At 29.4% G+C, this 8,000-nt stretch overlaps 1 pseudogene; it reads left to right on the top strand.

The window, feature by feature from the left end:
* Positions 1-6,101: 6,101 nt before the first annotated feature.
* On the top strand, positions 6,102-7,688 carry LOC125869847 (uncharacterized; annotated as a pseudogene).
* The last annotated feature ends 312 nt before the right edge of the window (positions 7,689-8,000 follow it).

The raw sequence follows: 8,000 nt of genomic DNA, 5'->3' as shown, positions 1-8,000 counted from the left end.
ACTCTCTCAATACTTGGGTGGGCAAGGATGAATAGAAAACTAATTCATCTAGGGCTAGAAGAATCCCTAATTATAGAGATTTCTTCACAGTCCAAAGAGGAGAACCAAACACACGTTATTTTTCTTCAACCGAAAAATACATGCTAGTTTCTTTTTATAAGAAAACTAACACCTCTCCCCTTTTCCCTTTGGAATTAGGATTCTGAGTTCTAGTTAAATATGGGCACTGGAGGGACCACAGAATTAATTACTGAGGCTTCCTATTATGGAAATAATTTCAAATAATTAATTTGAATTATTCTTACCATAATAAATTACAAATCATTCCACTAGAAATTCGTAATTGCACTCCTCTATTTATATTTCGTAATTCCCCATTTTAAGATTTCAGATACTAATCAATAAATTAAATTACTGACGAATTTAACTTAATGATTAATTTCCTTTAGAGTACTACTTAACTTAATTCATGTGTCGGATTCATAAATCCACTTGCAAGATTTGACACGATGAAAACTTATAAGTTCCTTAAAAAGGCATATCAATCAATCTCTATAACGACATGGATTTCATCAACTAGCTTATTATTTCACCAATATATATTATTATTATCCAACTTACCAGGCATATTGACCCATCTCAGAACCTCACCTTTTAATAAATCAAAACGATAATTAATATATACAGATCATAATAGTTATATCAGGATTAAGAATATAAATACATTTAATAGTTTAGAGAATATGTTTTGTCAGTCAATCTAAAACAAATATCTCTACTCGGTCCCGTTCAATACATACAAAATGCACTAGCACAAGAAGTTGGAACTATACCATTCCCATAATCAAGATAAATTACCTATAATCTTGTGCTACAATCGTACCAATGGCATGTCCAATTTCCATCCTAGATTGTGAACAAAAAACTTTATACTTATAAGAACTGATGATTTAATCCTCTGTGTATAAGCTAAAACTCTACACACTAAATCATCTACTATATAAGTAAATAGACACCATAAACAAATATATGATCTATTAAAATTGAGCAAATATTTATTCTATAATATATATTATTTCTTAACACATGGTTAATAGTATATATCCCAACAAAATCCCCATCTTAAATGAAGTTATAATATATGATCATATAAAAGAGGTAAACAAAATTAGACATCACATAATCATTATATTAGACTCGATCCATCCTAACCCACTTTTTAAAAATCTATCCCCTAAATTACTTCATCAAATATATATGATATACATTGAGCATATATTTATTTGGTACTACTACTTCGTCATAATTAAATTCCCTACATGAAAAAAGCAATATAGTAATTCCATCTTTTCTAAATTTGAACTCTTTTGGATGATCTACAGTTGCCACTATTACAATATATTCAATTATATAATGGGATATCACCATACATATATATATCTAAAATTTTCATCCAATGGTAAAAACTTAAGTTGTATATATACTTTAGGGATAGTTTTCAATTTTAAAAATATTTGTGATATTTATTGTTTATTCATTCAATTGTATAATTTAAGTTGTATATATACTTTAGGGATATTTTTCAATTTTCTTTATTTAAGCCAATTATGATAGGTAAGACACAAAATATATAGTATCGAGATGGAAACTTGTGATTGGTAGATATATGTAAAAATTCTTTTATTTATATTTTTGTTTCACCTTATTATCAAGATAATAATAAAAACAATCATTCCATGACTCGCTTATCACAATTTTGAGTCACTATAGAAATTCATAAACTTGAAATCATAGATTCGCCTCAATCTAAGATTACATGATACACATGTTGATAAGAAGTATCATATACCCAATGAAAATAATAAGTCGTAGGCAAGTTGACCCAAACACATCCCGAAAAAGGTAAAACAAACAAAAAAAAGGAAAATACCATAGTATATATAGTATACATAGGATCTTCTATGAATTTAAAGGGTGGAATTTTCTTGTATCATTCATGATATTAAAATCCAGGGAAAAAATAGTTGATTTTTACTATTATTATCATCTACATAAATCCAATTTTGTCCATATATTATCATTTTTTCTTATAATTCAAAAGACATCTTCACACATATTAATTATTCAATTATAACAGTCCAAAAAATTCAAACTTCTTAAAAATTTAGTTACTTTCTTTCTTTGTTCCTTTGTATACACACTACATCATGAAACAAGAAACCAAGGTACTTTTTGTGTTAATTTTTCTCTTTGTGATATTTTAATATTATATGGTTAGCATACAAATAATGGAATGTATATATTTATAATTAAGGAAAAGAATATTTGATTTGGTTTCCTTTTTTTAAAATTTTTTTTCAATGCATAAAGGAATATGGATGATTTTGATAAACGACAAGCTAGGATGGAGATTTTTTTGACACGTGGAATTTGCAAAATCTTATGCAAAGATGTCACAATTATTGAAGAATGTTGTCATAGATGTAAGAAAAATTTTATCTTTTAAATTAAATTCATTTTTGGGGGGTTTATTTTTTTCTATTTGAGGGATGTTGATAAATTATTTGTTCTTGTGATTTCATGATCCTAAAGTTTAGAATTTCTTTGTTACGTTCTTTTCGATGTTTATTTTATTGCTCATCAAGGCGGAGTTATCGAAACAATCTTTCAATCTCTGCCGTCTGCGAGTCGGCATCTTCAAACCTACTTTGTGAGACTACTGATGAAGATGGTTATTGTAATTTTTTGGTTTCCTTTTTTTTTAATAAAAAGAATCGGTGATTTTGATAAATAATTTGTTCTTGTCATTTCACGATCTTGAATTTTTGATATTTTTTTCGTTCTTTTCAATGTTTTTTAAAGGACTAATTAGAATGTAACTTTTTGGGGGTTCATTATTATTATTTTTTTACAAATAATATAAATGTTGATTTTTTGATATTGGGGATTTCTTTTTTTATTTTAGTTATTTTGATAAATCATTTGTTCTTCTGAATTAAGTTGAATGTTTGTCATTTTCAAGGTTTATGTGATCTAGTTCTTTATCATGTTTATTGATTAAACTGTTTATTTATCTGTTTATTTCATTCTTGTATGATCAATTTATTGCATTTGACCCTAGTCATTAACACTACTTGCTATAAAATATTAAGATTTTATTGCTCCACCACGCACATAGATGGATCCCCAAATGAGGTTGAGGGGGTAAATGTTAGATCCTAACATTAGGGGGAGATATGTTTAGCAACTAAAAATTATGTGTGGGTGAATTATATAGATCCTAGTTAAAAAATGTGAACTTAAAGTTCAAGAGATAATTCATTTGCAAAATGTTGTAAATGATTTGCCAGATGTATTTGTTAACCCAGTATTTTAATTAAGCTGTAAATGCTCCAATAAATAGTCCTTGAAGGGCAAAGTCTATAGTACACCAGAAGCATAATAGACCAATCGCTTCCAAACGTAAAACTCCTTGAGGAAGGAGAGGAGCAAATTATCAAAATGGTCATGATAATGAGGTAAGTGCTTTGAAAGAGCACTACAACATAACACTTCATAAAACTTTGACAAAGATTCAGGTACCTGAAATGAGTAAAAAAATGAAGGGATCTCAATAAGGTATGCTGTATTGGAATCAAATCAAATGACCGTCGGCGGTATCTTTGATATGAAGTAGCACTTAATGATATAAATGGTTACGAGGATCTTAAATTTGAATCTATCATATAGTGTGGATAGATAAATGATTGGCCAAAATAAAATGCACTATTCAAGTATATTTTATTTCACTTAGAAAAGTGATGTTTTTTTTATCTTATAGTTCATAGATCAAAATATAATGGCAGTGTGGTACAAATGAATCATTGTGCGAAGGTATAACTGTAAGATAGAAAGTGTGGTTTGTGCCTCGAGGCATAAAGGGTTTTCACAAAAATCCTGACATTATTAAATGGAGTAATCTCCAGTGGTGGATGCAATGAGACTTGTTTCAGTCTGGCAATAGATAAAATACTTGAATATGTATAATGAATAATTATTATGTCTAACTAGACGATGAAGTTTATATGAAAATCCTTGAAGGATTTAAAAGGTCTTAAAGCAATTACATTGAGTACACAATGGTTTTGAGACTGCTTAACACAAAGAAAGAATCTTTTCGACCTCATGAAAATGATTAAAAATGTCATGGATTAGTGAAATTGGTGCACTTAAAGATTTCCTGGTTATGCATATACTAGAGATTATTTGATATACACTACGAAAGTTATGTGAAGGGATTATCATATTATTATTCAAGTTATGGCAAGAAACTAATAAAGCAAGTGACTCAACACATAGAAGGTGTGTCATTTTCTTTGAGAAGAAAAGATGAGCTTCAATAAAAATGAATGCTCGATCTCCGAGTCAAAAATGATTTTCTTATGTAGATGCAGAATATTTATTTGATCCGCATAAAGCTCGATCGCAAATGAACTATTTGTTTACATATGAAGGCACATCAATACCTTGGCATTCAAAGAATCAAACATTAGTAACCACTTCTTCAAATCATGCAGAAATAATTTTGATCTATAAATAAGTTGGGAGTGTGTTTATTTGGCATCATGATCTATCATATTCAGAAAATATGTGATTTTCCTTTGGAAAAACATATTTCAGCCACCATATTCGAATATAATATATAACTCAATTGAAGGAAGGATACATTAAAGGAGATCGGACAAAGCATATTTCACCAAAAATCTTTTTCACACATGATCTTCAACAAAATGGTGAGATAGACGTTCAAAGACCCGTTCAAGTGATAATCTTGTAAACTTATTCACTAAGGATTGCCAACATCAACAATTGAGAAGTTGTGATATAAGATTAGAATGCATCGTCACCGAGATATCAAGTAGAGTTTTTATCATGGGGAGAAAAATATGCGTAGTACTCTTTTCCCTTAACCATAGTTTTATCCCAATTGGGTTTTCGTGGTATGGTTTTTAACGAGGTAACATTCAAAGCATATCAAAAGATATGTGTACTCTTTTTCCTTAACTAGGATTTCTTTTCACGTGATTTTTTCCTAGTAAGGTTTTAATGAGGCACATTATCTATGAACATCTAAGGGGGAGTATTATAAAATATTATGATATGGATGTCCACTACACCAAGATGTTACTATGTCTAATTATCTTCATTACTTCCCTCTATTATGAAGATAACCTCCACCTTTATGACCATTATTCTTGTAACCGTAAGTGAATCCATTCATAACGAGCCCTTGGCAATACCGTTGCCTTAAGGTGGTCATACCTTTCCTTCAAATCAGTCCACAATTCAAGTGGATCTTTCACTGTAAGGTATTCAACCTTCAATCCTTCATCCAAATATGATGAAGGAAATCGTTGCCTTTGCTTTGTCCTGACTCGACGTTGTATTACCATCGGTAATAGTGGCACCAAGACCTTTCGCGTCAAGGTGAATTTCAGCATCAAATACCCATGACAAGTAATTATTTCCAGAAATATCAAGTTCCACGAACTCAAGCTTTGATAAATTCAACATGATAAAACTCTCAAGAGATGTTGTTCTAATTATCTCCATTACTTCCCTCTATTATGAAGATAACCTCCACCTTTATGACCATTATTCTTTTAAACTTTCACCTACATAACCTCCTCCATTATATTCATGTTAATGTCATGTTTATGACTAACCTTTTGTATGTCTCTATGTTACACTATAAATGGAGGCATAAGGGTTCATATTGTATACACTTGAAGATTTGGTAAACACTTGAAAGAAAGAAAGTTATCTTATATTGTTCCTCTTGTTTTATGTTCTTCTTATCTTCATCTTTATATTGTTCTTTTGTTCTTAAGTTTTACAACACTACTATATTTTTATGCATTATTAATTTGGGATTTTATGATTAAAAGAGGTGAGTTTTGCAATATGGTCCAACATTTTTTCTTTTCTTTCTTTTCACTTTTTATTTCTTAATTCATTATATATCATTTTTTGATGAAAAAATAATTATTATATATCAGTATTTTTAATGGAATTTGAGTAATTTATGTTTAATAATTTTTACAGTTTGCAAGAATTGCATAATGAGGAAGGTAAAAGAAGAGAAATTGAAAGTTTGTCCAGAATGCAATACAGATTTAGGTGTCACCCCTCGCAAAAAAAATCAGGTATATATATTCTCTATTTTCGATTTTTTATACGTCTTTTAAATATTTTGAATTATTATATATTGCGATTTATTTCTTTTCTTACTTCTTATAAGTAAATTTTATTTGAAAAGGCATGAAAATTGTATCAGATAACGGGGAACAGAGAGTTATATAGTCCCTTCGTCCTAGTTTATGTGAAGATGTTATTGTTTAGAGAGTCAAACAATTTTTTTATTCGACTATAGTATTCACAATATTTTTTCAAAAAATATTTTTAATAATTCTTTATCTTGACTTACAATATTTTTCAAATATGCAATTATTTTTAAAAAAGTTTTGAAGAATTTTTATCCGAAACAATAGTGAAATTAAGTATTTTGACTTTCTTTATGTTGACTATAGGCTTAAATTGTAAGAACAAAAATACACTTTTAATGCAACCCTAGATTATTTTTCTATATGTCTATGGTGATTAGAGTTCTCTTTATTCCTATGTTGATGAAAACTAACATGTGCTTAATAAAACAAGTTAAGGTTGTATCGAAATTGACCTAGACACCACTCTTTTTCAAAATGTAAAGTCGGACATTGTCTTTTGATTTTGGCTTTATTTTTCCATTTGGTTCATGTTATATGGATACATTATTTATTCTCTATCCATCCTATTATATGTTAAAGTGTTACTATTTGAGGAGTCAAACAATTTCTTTTAAAAGATATTTTAATTCATTCGCTATGTTGATTTGTAGTACTTTTTGTGTATACACTTTTATTTTAAAAAATTGAAGAATTTATACTCAAATTTTTAGTCAAAATAAGATGTTTTAATCTTCGTACTCCATACCTTTTCACATAATTTGAGATAAAGGAAGTACATATTATAAGTAAATTTTTCAAATACAAGTAGAAGATTTTGACTCTAGGTTTATGTCAAATAAGTAGACAGAACTGTAATTTCGTTCCTTGTACATATATATATATATGTGTGTGAAAAATAATTGATATGACTTTCTATAATGCTTAATTTTCAGGCCTGATCACCAAGTGCAAGGGATCAGAGACATAGTGTCAAGTAAAAAAAAGAGAATTTATTGAGCGTGGACTAATCGAAAAATCCAAAAAAGACGAACTCAAAAAGTTAGCTCGTAAGGATATTGATAGAAGGCCTGACATGCTCATTGATACTCCACCATCACCTACTCCTCCTCCTACTGTTGTTGTTGTTCTACAAGTTCAAGGATAATGGAGAAATCAAGTTCTTCTATCGTAAATGCTATACTACTTGTTGATGATGATCAAGTTTCGAAAAAACACAACATATCGAGTAGTAGTACTAGAAGGGGAAGAGGTAGAGATAGAGTGTGTTGAATCGAAACTTGATCACCAACAACAAGTGGTGTAGTATTTACTATGGAAGAAATTGATTCCTCCTTTCTCCTTGAACCTGTAGCAACAACAACGGGAGTAGGAGGAGGAGGAGGAGGCGATTGTGGATTATCAATGAGCATGTCAGCACTATAATTAAGATAAATATCCTTACGAGTTAACTTTTTGGGTTTGCCTTTATTAGATTTTTTTATTAGTCCAAGCTCAATTAATTCTCTTCTTTTACTTGAAATTATGTCTCTGATCCCATACACTTGGTGATCAGGCCAATAGAATTGATCATTATAAGGTTATATCGGTACTTATTTTGTCACACACATATATATACAAGGAACAGAATTACAGTTCTTCCTACTGGTTCGACATAAGCTAGACTCTTGTATTTGAAAATTTACTTGTAATATGTGAAATTATAAGGATTGAAACTATGCATTCAGATATAAATTC

The sequence above is a fragment of the Solanum stenotomum genome, chromosome 7 (assembly GCF_019186545.1).
Source record: "Solanum stenotomum isolate F172 chromosome 7, ASM1918654v1, whole genome shotgun sequence".
NCBI lineage: Eukaryota > Viridiplantae > Streptophyta > Magnoliopsida > Solanales > Solanaceae > Solanum > Solanum stenotomum.
The sequence above is the reverse complement of the archived record's forward strand: the minus strand, read 5'-3'. Positions and strand labels throughout refer to the sequence as shown.